General features: G+C 56.4%; 1 long non-coding RNA gene across 2 annotated transcripts; it reads right to left on the minus strand.

Annotated features, from left to right (window-relative positions):
• Positions 1-1389: 1389 nt before the first annotated feature.
• LOC115072180 lies at positions 1390-4895 on the minus strand. Of its 2 annotated transcripts, none has more exons than XR_003851250.1 (3): positions 4504-4895; positions 2600-2738; positions 1390-1968 (listed from the first exon to the last, which is right to left on the minus strand). It is a non-coding gene; the product is annotated as an uncharacterized LOC115072180 (long non-coding RNA). The 2 variants fall into 2 exon arrangements; XR_003851249.1 differs by having other exon boundaries at positions 2268-2738.
• Positions 4896-12930: the final 8035 nt, after the last annotated feature.

A 12930-nucleotide genomic window follows, 5' to 3' on the forward strand; every position in this document is an offset into this window, starting at 1 on the left:
CGTGGGTCGATTCCTGCTTGTCCTTTTAGAGCCCGTCAAGCTGGGCTGCGATTCTCAGAGGTGACAGTAGGTGGCACTCAATTATTCCAACCTGGGCTGATGACTGCCTTTGTACGCTGAATTCTGTGGATTATGGCGTCGGAGGAAACCGTTTTGCAGGGAAGAGGCACGTCATGAACTCTTTGTATCCTGCGGCCAGCGTTGCTTCCTTGAGGTTCCGGGACGACACCTGGTAGAAGTACCAAGCAGTGTTGCTAGGAGCGGGATGCTTCCTAGACTCACCACAGCCCCGTTCTGCTCAGCTTCTAGAAGCTCAGAGGGGCTCTTGTGAGCTGCAAGCTGGATCATTCCTACCGGGCGTCTGGAGTACACCTGGGACCAGGGAGGACGCTCTGGACATGGTTCTAGCCGGTGTCAGCGGTCAGCACCCCTCTCTACCACCAGAGGGCAGCACCACCTCGCGGAGTGCGCAGGACCCGCAGCTCTGCCCATCAACTCGACTCTGCGTCTCTTGGAAACTACCCCTAGTCCCTCCTGCTCACTCTGGCTGGGCGGCGAGTTGCCCAGCTGAGTTGGCCTTTTGCTTGGTCCTCAGGCTTAGAGGCCTAGACGCTGCCTTGGAATGGCCATGAAAGAAAGCAAAGCCCCTGAATGCCCCTCGATGTGGAGGGGATTGGGAGTACGGGGGCGGGGGGCACAGGGGTGCAGGGCAGGATGGGGCCAGCAGCCCCTTTGTCTCTAGGGCACCAGGTCTTCAGCATGGGTTGGGAGAGTGTTTGCAAACCTTGATTTCTTCTCACAGTTTCTAGCGCAGGTCAGAAATGGGGATGTCACATGACTCCATTGGGTCAGACGCAGAGGAGGGAGCTGTGGCTCAGGTGGGCTTGACAAGTTGTTTACCATGGGCCAGGGCACAGTTGTGCTATAGTTAAGCAGAGTCAGGGCAATGGGAGGCATTTGACCCCAGGCACTCCCTGTCTATCCATTCATCTATCTACTCACCCATGCATGTATCCACGAACCCACGTACCCAGGCATACATCCATCTACCCATGCATGTATTCATCCATCCACGCATCCACATCCACCTAGGCATCCATCCATCTATGTGTCCATCTAGCCAATCCCCCACCCCCACCTAACCTCCAGCTACCTATCCTGTCCACCTATCCATCTACCCACCTGCCCATCCACCTGCCCACCCATCCATTTATTCACTCAGCAAACACTGTTGGAACCACGTGGGCAGGCCATGTGCATGGTTCCAAGGGAGAGCAGAGTTCTTGCTCAGCAGAAATCACACATGGACCAAATATGTGATTAAAAATTGAAAACTTCCTGCCAGCCACATTAAAACCAGGTGAAATGAATTCCATATTTTATTTAACCAATATACAAATCATTTTTCATCCCCACATGCAATCAATATGAGTTATAAATAAGGCATTTTTGTTCACGTTTTGGTACCGAGGCTTTGAAACCTGGCAATACTTTACCTTGCCAGCACATTGTCATTTGGTCTGACCTCAGTTCTAGGAATCAAAACACACTCTATCGCTAATGAGGGTTTGGAGAATTTTCACAGGCTGCATGCCACAGCAGGTGCAGACTGAGCAGGCAGGAGAAAATCACATTCAAGTTCCTGTGGGATCGTCGGGAAGGGAGCAGCCAGTGGGTGAGGAGGCTGGAAGGCTTCCCACCAGAGATGGCATTTGAGCTAGGCATGGAAGGATGGATAGGAAAAAGACCAACTTCCGATGTCATTTCTGGGTAGGCCTCAGGAAGATCGCCATCAATCAGCCTGAGGGAATTGGGGTTGTTCAATCACCGTCCCACCAAGTGCTCTGAAGGATCCAGCAGGTGAAGTCATCTTCTGCCCCCTGGCCAATATTTTTTTGAATATTTTAATTGCCTTCCCTGTCATGCAATGCCCGTGGAAGTCAGAAGAGGAAATCGGATGCCCTGAAACTGGAATTACAGACAGTTGTTAGCCACCACGTGGGTGCTGGGAATTGAACCCAGGTCCTCTGCAAGAACAGCTGTTGCTCCTAACTGCTGAGCCATCTCTCCAGCACCCCGGGTCAGTATTAATGCTCTGCTGTCTTGCATGGAAAGTACTCACAGCCAAGCTCCATGCCCACACTGTGGGACACGATACCAGGAGATCCTGCTCAATTACCTCTCCTGCTGGTGCTGGGAAACCCGCTGGCCCTGCCCCTTGCTGGCCCTGATCACACCCCTGTCATCTGGGCAGAGCAGGAACTCACCCAGCCTTCCTTCTGCAGGTAGTGCCCTGGAGGCCACATGGAGCCAGTTTGTGGGTGGGGCTGATGAGGTGGATTCAACCCTTTTTTTCCTGGCTGGGTCACCAGACTGTGTCACCTGGTCCAAGCTCTGTTTCCTAAGCACTTTCTGAGGCTGCCAGGGCTGTTCCTGACCACTGTGTTGTGCTTGGGAAGCTTCCAGATCCTTCACCCATTGCTTCAGGCACGGTAGGAATTCCTGGAACTTGTCTATAAATAGGCATGACCACCCGCTTTTGCTCAGCCAGTCTTCTTCGAGTCTAACTGGAATCCCTTTTGCTGCTGACTCAACATACCCTTCCTGTGGCGTGGCGCAGGGCTGCCTTGAAGGGCTTTTCACCTCAGTGGATTGTTCTCCTGAGACCATCTGGGGAACCAGTGTTTCATCAAGGTCCTTAGACGTGGCTCTTCTGAAGGTTATCAAAAAGAGGAAACCTACATCAGAGACACCTCTGGGTAGATGACTAGGGGGGGGGGTAGTGGCTGTGAGAGCACTGTATCCAAGTTCAAAGTCCACCTTAAGAGCAGGAAAGAAATCAGGGCCCTCCAGAGGAGGGGGCCTCACCCCCAGCAGCCACGCCAGCCTCAGCTCTAGGTCGCTGCTCTCTGCTAAAGTCGTCTGGAGGAGGGGGGCAGGGAGCATGCATCGGGTACAGTGGGAGATTGGTTAGACTTGGTTTCTGTCATAGGGCATAGGCCGTCTTAGGACCTAGACATGTCACAACTCCCTTTCTCTCTCACGGCAGTCCCGCCTCCCTCCTCAGCACTATGAATCTCTGCTTGGCTTTTCTGCCTTCACGGCCCGTCCCCCAGTAGTGCTCATACGAGCTGAGCCGATGGCCTCCCCTGCATGCCAGCCCTGGGTCATGGTCACTGTCCAGTCAAGGGTTAACATGGCAGGCGTGGTTTGGACACAATCTGCACAGTCCCAAAAGGCCTGGCCCTGATATAACTCCGGGTAGGTGACCTCTGACCTCTACCCACTTGGAGAATGTGACCTGATGGAATGTCTGTGTTTGCCTGGATGTCTTGGGTCACCTGGGTGGCCCATGCTGATGATGTGATTGATGGTGGGGCCTTGGGCCATGCTAACTGGACCTCAGTGGCGCTCAGATTGCAGTTGTCTGCATGGTGGTTCAGCATGTAAACTTGGCCCGATCCTAATCCCATCACTGGTGTGGAGGCTGCACAGGCTGCCCTGACTTTCTCACACACATTAAGGAGACGGTGCCATCGATACACCCCAGGGAAATGCACTCGGGTGTGGGCCTGGTCTCTCCTGGACTCCGCACTGTCCTTTCTGCTGGCTGCCCATGCATCCTATTCCTAAGCAAACCTCAGCTACTATGGGAACTTGAGGCTGGTTAGAGGCCCTCAGCACGCATCCATGGGTCCGAGGTGGTCTTGGAGACCCTGAGCTGCAGGGTTGGCTGATCTCGAAGGCAGGTGACAGGGAGTTGTCACAGGGCTATTTTTTTCTCTCACAGGCCTGGGCACCACAGGCTCGATTACAGTAACCCCCTTGTCTGGCCTTGGCTCTTTCTCCATTCTGCTCATCCAGGACATCATCTGGTGCCTACGAAAATCTCGGTGGTGGTGGGGTCCCTGTGTGGGATCTACTGCCTGAATTCTGGGGACCTAGGCATACCCCACGCCTGTCATAAATCCTCTGGGTGTAGGGGAGGCACAGGGGTACAGGGGAGGGAGGTTGGGTGCAGGGGAGGGAGGCAGATGGGGTAGAGGGGAGGCAGGTAGGGGAGGCAGGTGGGGTAGAGGGGAGGCAGGATGGGTGCAGGGGAGGGAGGCAGGGTCCAGGAGAGGTAGTAGTGCAGGAAAGGCAGGCAGGGTGCTAGGAAAGTAGAGCACAGGGGAGCCAGCAGGTTCAGGGGCCACTGCCCAACAGGACCCTGGACAGGAAGATACTGCCACTCAGAAGGCAGTGTCCTGGGGAAGGTTGTGCTGGGTAGGGCCAGGGTATTCTAAGGCAGCACTAGGGCTCTCTGTCCTACGGGAGAGTAGACACTGACCACTGTCCCCAGCAAGGCTTCATCGGCACATAGGAATGATGGCACATAGCTTGGGGCCCTGTGTGCGGTTCTCTCAGTGTACCTGTGGCCCAGCAGTCCCAGGTACAGCCTCAGGACTAGGACCAGCTGTCTCTTCTGCAGAGAGCCCCTCCATACCCTTGGGTGACCCTCACCTGCCTCCAGGTGCTGTAGTCCAGGTGAGGTGATCCCAGATGCCAGCTCAGGATGGAGACTGATCCTAGTTAAAGCTCCACCCACCATCTCCATAGCATGAAGACCCCATCTACATATGTGACTGGCACGGTGCCCAGGTCAGTCTGAGCCCGATCTTGACCACATGTTCTGGTCTCAGCTTGGCCAAGGCCTCCCCATCTGGGCCAGGGGCTGCCTGTGAGGCCTGGGTCCCCTCGGCCACATCGCCTTGATGTCTGGATCCAGGGTATGGGGTGAGGAGAAGGTAAGGACTTTAAAGGGAATGTGATGCGCCTGGGTCTGTGGACGTGGCTGCTCCCCCGCCAGGCCGGCAGATGTGGCCGCCCCCACCCTGCCACGTCTCCACTTCCACCCCGGCAGGCAGGAAGCTGCGCGCTCTCGCTCCCTTTTTGTAAGTTTTTGGAGGGTTGTCGTTGCAGGGAACATCTGGACGGGGCCCAAGGAACATAATAAAAAGGAGAGGAGGCCTGGGGGAGGAGCGGGGGCTGGAGGTCGGGAAAACCATCTGACTTCGCTTTGCGGAGACAGCCGCAGCCTCGGACCACGCCGCTGACGTCAGTGGGAAAATATGAAGCTCGCGATGGTTTGGTGACACACAACACGAAATACATCCCGGGCCGGCTCCTGGCCCTGCTAGGATCAGGATGGCTGATGGATCACTGGGGGCCTCCCTGGAAGGGGGGAGCCCAGGGTCTGCCTCGAGGGACCTGCTGGGTTGCTTTTCATCCATGGGAGGTCGAGCACTTCCAAGACGCTCAACGTCGGTCCACTCCCAGCCTAACACCTAATTTCCAGGGATGGGCGTGTCCTAGCTTTCCTTGAGCTGGCTCTGTCTTCCCTCTATCCCCGGAACCTGCCAGGGGATGCCATGCCTGGCCCTCAGGACGCCTTACTTTTGGTGTGCCCCGGCTCTAGCACTTTCCAGGGTTGCTCTGAAGCACGAGCACAGGTATCAGTGCCTCTCTTGGTGTCCCTAGATCTTGGTCACAGTGTGCCAGCGGCTGGCATCACCCCTCTGTCCCTTCTAACCCTGGAAAACTCAGAGCTAAGTGTCCTGCTAGGTCCGTAATAAAAGTTCCTGGTGTGGTCCTCAGTGTACAAGGAGGATGCTGATGCTCCGACTCCAGGATCCCAGGACCTCCAGGGATATTGGCTCATCCAACAGGGCCCAGCCCTCCAGGAGGGGAGCCACAGCTCTCCCTGCAGGCATGCCCGACTCTGCCCCTAGTGCCAGTCTCCACCAGGGTAGAAAGGCCTGCCATGTGTGAGGCTTCGAGGGAGACAGGTGCTGCCATCTCTGCGTGTGGTGTAGACGCAGGTCTGACAGGTAGCTTCGTGTCGTGTCTGCCCCATGTCAGTCTCAGGAAGGTGTCCTGAAATAAAATCTGACAGAGATGCCCCCCTGCAGAGCAACCTATCTGCCAAGGTCCCTGCCTGGGGACCCCCTTCCTCAGGGCTCCGGCCCTTTAGCCCTGGCTGCACTCTCCCCTGAACAAACCTGCGGTGGACTATTGCGCTCCATGAGGCACCCAGAGTTTGACCATGTGCTTCACAAGAGGGAAGCTGAGATCCCTGTGGACATGTCACTTGTCATAAGCCAGGCCCTGAGCTGGCTGGGCCCCACTGACTCCTGCCTCTTAGGATGAAGGGCTGATGTCCCAGCTGGCTACAGGACCTTGGACTTGACCTCAGGGCCCTGATTAGCGTGGCCCTAGCTGTGACAGGAGCCAGGGCCCAGGCAGCCTGACAGGAAGCCACTGGGCAGCCATGAGTCCTGAGTCATGCCGGGCTTCTCACCCCTGGGGGGCCTGAAGGCATTTTTTCCTTGGAAAAAATGTGGAGAGTAGCTGTGGGCTCCTTGACCCCTCCCACTGCCTGCTGGGGCCCTGGCTCGGGGTTGTGCTTCTAGTGGGGTCGATTTCCTTAGTTGGACTTTTCCGTCAGCCTGGTGGGGTTAGGCCAGAGCACCAGGCAGGGGTTAGACAGCTGGACCTGGACCTAGTCCTGCCCTGCCAAGGGCTTCTTGGAGCCTCTGCCTGGGTGGGGGTAGGCAGCACAGTGACTCTCTGGGGCTGACCTACAATAGGTTCAGCCTGGCTGGAAATGCCCCTTGTTACCTGATCAAGTGGAAGGAGGGTTGGCAGGCCTGAGATGGGTGTATTTGTTCTCCTGATATTAGAAAGTGATGTCTGTTGCCTGCTGTCACGGCTGGGTAGGGTGGGGAAGCAGCCACTATGAAAGTTTCTAGACCCTAGCTGCTGTGGGAGGCACCTACCAGTCTTATGTACCCCAGTTCTGTTGGAGCCTCCCAGGTGCTCTGGCAGGCCTCCCTGACTCCCAGAGCCAACAGTGCTCCCCAGCCCTGTAGCATGCACTTTGGGGAGATCGTCCGTGGTGGGAATGCAAAGGCCTGGTGGCAGCAGGGTTGCTGAGAGGAGCTCCCCTCTCCCCTCCCACTTCTTGCAGGGGTGAATGGGTTAAGAGGCTGCTACAGGCTGTAGATTTCCCACCCTACTCTGCGGAGCCTGGGGTCACACTCTTGAGACGGAGGGAGCTCTCATCCTGTGCGGAGGCCGCATAGTATCAAAGGGGCCTGTGGACACCTGGCCTCTGTGTCCCTGAGAGCCATGGTTAAGCCCCAGCTCCGTGTTCAGAATTGATCCCGGTCAGAGGCCCAGAGGTCACCATGCCCCACTGTCTGGAGGATGACCCTGCTGAGTGACAACTGAGGAGATGGTCAGTGAGCCCCAGACACTGCCAGAGACACAAAGGGACGGTGATGCCCACGGAGCACAGAGGGTCATATCTCCGGCCAGTGGGGCGGCCCAGCTCAGCTGTGCCAGGAGGTGGGCCCGTGGACAGAACGCAGAGTTCGAACCCTGTGGTCCAGCTGCTGAGTGCAGTGAATCCCCCAAAGGAGGAAGTTGGGCTGGCAGGGACAGCCTGGTAGACTTCCTTGAAGAGAGGTGGCCTTGGTGATGGCTGAGGAGGTCAACTGCCTTCACTCCTGACTTCCGTGAGAGACCTATGGCCTGGAGCAGCCTCTCAGCTCGTTCTCCCCTGCAAGTTTCGGGAGGGGGCACAGGAGCAGTCACCAGGACTATGGTGCAGGATACTTCAGGCTCTTCCTGGTGATGAAATGGAGGCCGGGATGAAAGGCAGGAACCCACAGGAGACTTAGGCCGTGCCTGGAGAGTGTCTCTGGACCTTGGCAGGTAGGAGGAACAGCTGAGAAACCTTGTCTGTCCTGGTGACAGGACTGGTCACCTGTGTCCTGGACAGAGGGCATCAGCAAGCATCATGACCTGTAAGTGACAGCCCGCCTACATTTCGTCAACATGTCTTCTTGTTGTCTGGGGATGGGAGTGCAGGGGTCTCTGTGGCGTGGGTGAGGCTGGGCCCCGAGAGAGCCTGCAACCTTGCCATCAGGACACCTCTGTGTCTTCCTCCTCACCCGGCCCCTCCAGTGCTTTGTGCAGGCTAAGAACACACCATGTCACCATTTCTTATACTGTCCCCAGGAGCATCTTAGAGGATGTGTGACTCCATCTTTGCTCACTCAGTCCACACGGGGAGGGTGGGGACTGTCATGTCCCCATCCCTGTGAAGGGGAACAGTTCAGGGATTGTGGGGGCTTAGAATGGAGGTCGTCGTCCACCACCGTACTGAGTCAGAGTTTCAGGGGCAGCTTTGTTGGCATGTTTGGTCTGGTTTGGGATCCCCAGAAGGCTGTAGCCAGATATCACCAGACTGGCATCCTCTGAAAGTCAACCAGGGCAGCGTCACCATGTGGCTCGGACCACAGTGCTGCGTGGTCAGCTTGAAGGTCCCCACAATGTGGTACTGGCCGTCCTCGCTCAAGAGCTCCCGCTGGCCACGGCAGAGCTACCCGCCATAGAAGGGCCAGCCTCAAGAGTCATACACTGTCTCTGAGAACCAGTTCAGCCTGGTCTACATAGTGAGTTTCAGGCCAACTGGGGCAGTAGGGAGACTCTGTATCAAAAATCAAAATGAAACAAACAAAAAGTCATACACTGTTATTCCATGGGCTTCAGCTGGTCACCTGACCCCTCAGAGTTTACTCCTCGGGCTCAGCCAGGAGTGGCCTTCTTCAAGTTCGCTTTTGTGGCTCTGTCCAGTGGCCCAAGTGATAGATGCCTGGCTCCCCTCCTTGGCAGGAAAAGCCAGGTGTGTTTGGGTCGGGCTGAAGCCCAGGCTCCCTTGTGTCTTTAATCCAGGGCAATAGCGCTAGGTGGGGCCTGGAGAGCCTTTGTGGCGAGGGAGGAATGCTCAGCAAGAGAGATGTGTGCCCAATCCCAGCTAAGTGTCTCCGGTCTCCTCATCTGTAAGCCTTGAGCAGGGTGTCAGAAGTTGTGTGGTGTCAGAAAGACTCCTGGTTAAGGACCGGGCACATAGGGCAGACAGCCAGGCTGTGACACATCTATGCTCTAGTCTCAGCCTTTGGAGAGCTGTGCCCTTGTACTGGAGAGGACCGTGGTCTAGCTGTGGGCATGGTCTCAGGGCTCAGGTGTTAAGCTCCCCTTGGTCACAGAGGAAGATCTGGGTGATAGTTTGAACCAGGAGGTGGCTGGGCATGCCCCAGCTGCTCTGAGGAGCTGATGGACCCACTGCCCTCCTAAGATCACAGTGCCTCTGTGCTGCCCTGTTTTTTTCTGCCTGAAGACAGTTGGTGGCTTGAAAGAGATGGGACATCAATTTTGTTGGAACAAGAGAAAATAAACCTTTACAACAACTCAATAATTAAAAAAAAAAAAAATCAAAGAGCGCCTGGCCGGCAGGAGGCCATAAAGTTGCTGAAACACGGGCACTAGCTCAGCGAGACAGGGCGGGCTCTGGTCACCCGGGGCCACCTGGCAGCAGGCCACGGGTGTGCTGCCCAGCCCTGTTACACCCTCCAGAAAGTTCTGTGTTAGTGCCTGCTCCCAACCTCTCCACAACAGGCGCGCACATTCCCTGACACCCAAGGCTTCTTTTCATTAGAACACAATGAAAAATTTAAAGGAAGGTAAGAAGGCTCAGCTTTGACTTTAGGTAGACAGGAGCCCTGGATCTCTGCCAGGAGCCGCCACTATCAGTGAGGAGGTGGGAGGACAGACCGCCCAAGTCTTCCTACTGTTACTATCTGTCCCCAAGGACACCTCTCCGGAGGTCATCTGGAAGCTGAAAGGGAACTGCAGGGTCCCTGTCTCTGTCCCATCCGCCATGCCCATTGAGATGCACCCTCCTCCCCAGTCCAGCCTGCGGTCCTGTGCCTGCATTTAAAACCAGAAGTGAAGGTGAAGATGGCCAGAGCCCATCCCTTGGCTGTTATTGCCTGCTCAATTGGGGCCTCCCTCGCTGCACATCAGGGGCTTGGTCCCCACCTCTGGCTGATCAGCCTCCAGGTCACCCATCCAAGCCCTTCATGGTCACTATCTCATTTTCAAAACGTACTGCTATTTTTGGTGCCCTGCACGACTCAGGCTCTGGATCAATAAGGTTCCTGCTTAATATTCTAATTTATAAATGGAGAAGTTGAGGTTCTGTGGAGGGGGGGAACAAACCAAGCTGCCCAAAGTCCCTCAGGATTTGAGGCCAGGCTACCTCTGTACCCACCCCGAAGGCATGCCCACTTGCGTGCTGGGATTGCCCATGAGGCCCAGCCTGACCAGCCTTGACACCTCCTCGTGGAATCCCAGCTCTGCCTCGGCGCTGTCCTCAAGCTTTGGCTTCTCATTCTGACATTGTCCTTTCAGCCTGGAGTCATCACAAAGGGATGAGAGCAAAGGGTAACATAGGCCCCAGGGACCAGCCAGTACTGCGCTGCCCAAGCCCGACCTGCTTGCTGGAAGCACTGCCCAGGGCTGCCCCACTGGCCACTACTGAGTTCCTGACAAGCTCTGTCTGGGCCTCAGTTTCTCCTTGGCATCATGAGGGGCCTCTACCAGCCGGCCTGAACCCTCTACTGACATCAGTGGAAAATGAAAGCATCAGCCTGGGCATCTTGTCACGTTCTGGATGGTGTGACGGCAGGGGCTACTGGCCTGTGTGTCCTGCATCTGGGGGAGGGTTAGTCTGAGAGGTCGTGAGTGGGTGGCAGTTGGAGGAGCCAGCTGGTTAATAGGTGGGGTGAGGACCTGGCTGCCGGCCAGCCTTCTGGCTGGGGACTAAGATGCTGGGTCAAGCTTGTCTTTTGTCAGGACAGCTCAGGCTGTGGAGCAGCATTGCCAAAACAAGATTTTTAAAACAGCTTGGAAAATGTGCGGTGCTATTTTCCATGGGACTCTGGCTGAGTCTTGGCTTGCTGTGGGAGGCAAGGGTCTAGGAGGATGGGAGAGGGAGGGAAAGGGAGAAGGGGGCCCGCAGAGCCCTGGGGCCCATTGTTACTCTGCCCCTTTGGCTTCTCTTTACCATGGCCCCTCCATCTTTCCAGGACTTTGGAGCTTTGTCCATTTCCTCCCCACCCCGCCCCCTTCCTGGGAGCTGGGCCCCATCCTGCTTCCGAGAAGGGCAGCCGAGGTCAGAGGCAGGAGAATGGCTGGGTCTCACCCCTGGGTGGGAGCTGGGCTCCCTGCACAACTGAGCGCAGAATGAAGATGCTTCATGCCTTATATCCAAGCTTGTAGTCAGCCCTGAGCCTGGGGGGAGGAACCCTGGGGGTAGCCCGCATCCCCTTCTGCCTGGTTGTCCCCGGAGGGGGTGGGGGGGATAAACCAGGCTGGATCTGAGTCATGGTGGGTCCCCTGGGTGCTGTGGGTGAGCCACTTGGGAGATCCACCTTCACCAGAAATTCTCGATGACTGAAGGTCCAGCCTGGGACCTGGGTAGGTCACTCAGCACTTCTTGGTCCCATTCCCGATGGCTCCCTACATTCCAGAGGGTGCTCCATCCAGCACCTGCTGCTGAACAAGGTGTGCGGCATCCATAGCCCAGGGACGTCACGTCCTTGTAGCCCAGGGACTCGGGGTTCTGCCAGGAAGCCCCTACATTTGCAGCTGGAATCTCAGCTCTGGGCACCTGGTCCCTCCCCACTCCTCTCCTCTGTCAACCTTTCCTATAAACTGGGGTGAACTGAGACCTGGGCTTCCCTGGTTATGTGTGAACTGAGTCATGTCTATGTCCCTGCAGGCTCATTTCACTGGTAATCGATGCCTACTACGTAGGCACAGATTTCATGTCACCTTTGTGTTCCCAGTTGACCCCCCTTGGCTGGAGGCGTGTGTTCATGCTTTCTGGGTGTGGCTCCTGAGGTTGGGGCCCATCCCCAGTGGCATAGGAAGGGGTCACTTGGTGCAGACTCTGGCCTTCAGGCTCCTTTGGAGAGGTTGGACAGGTAACAAGAAAACCCATCCCAGCTAGAAGGGAAAGATATCCTGGGGTTCTCCGTGGCTCCGAATGAGGTGACACTTGCTCTTCATGGTTCCAGGGCTCTGGCTCCTCATGTCCCCCGAGTCCCCCCAAGTCAGAGGAGCTGGTACAATCTTACAGGCTGCTGCTGACTGATATGCTCCATTAGGAGGTCCAACTTCATGTCAGTTAGGTCTAGATGAATTTTCTTCCTGGGAGTGCTGTTGTAAGTCCACAACAGCTCTTCTTGGAGCTGTCCAGTAGGGTCTATGGGCTTGCTCACCTGGGCAGGCCCTGGACTACCCTCACTACTGTTCTGGCCAGGGAAGCCACTAGGAGGGTGGGGAAAGAGGACTGGTCAGGCAATCAGGAGGCTGAAGAGGCTGGGCAATGTGCTGTGGATGCAGGACACTCAGTTCCGCCCCCTTGAATTCTCCTCACCTTAAGTCTTTCTCTCCCACCCCAAGGCTTCCTGCACTTGCTCTAGGAAGCCTGCCCTGACCGTGTCCACAATGGCCTTGGCCTGCATGCTTTGCCCCGTGGGTGCTGTGGGATGCCGACCTGGTGGCTGTGGGACAGAGCACTGAGATGCTCCCACTGTAGTGGAGGAGTCTTCCTTTTGGAACCATAGGAGCTGACGTGTCTCACTCTGAGTGCTAGACATGCACGGGGTTGTGAGGCTCGACTGTGCACTCCCTGATCTGGCCTCATGCCTGAGAGGGACACCTAGGCACTGAGTGAAGGGCAGTGCAGCCGAGCATCCTTCTCTTTCGACGTGTGAGCCGCACTCACAGGGTACAGGGTGCTTATGCCAAGCCCCTTCAACACAGCTGCTCTATAGTTTCTTTTGGACAATGAGCGGGCCAGAATAGAACAGGATGGGGGTTGGGTGAGGAATGCGGGGGCAGGGTGGGGCAAGTGAGACTTGCTGTTTTCTTTGAGGTGGCCTGTCCAGAGGGTGGACCCTGAGGGTCCCTGTGGTCCTCAGGGTTGGTGGGGGAACACCTCCTCTGCAGCTACATGGACTCTGTGGACTTCCA

The sequence above is a fragment of the Nannospalax galili genome, unplaced genomic scaffold (assembly GCF_000622305.1).
Source record: "Nannospalax galili isolate Female #2095 unplaced genomic scaffold, S.galili_v1.0 scaffold300, whole genome shotgun sequence".
Classification (NCBI taxonomy): domain Eukaryota; kingdom Metazoa; phylum Chordata; class Mammalia; order Rodentia; family Spalacidae; genus Nannospalax; species Nannospalax galili.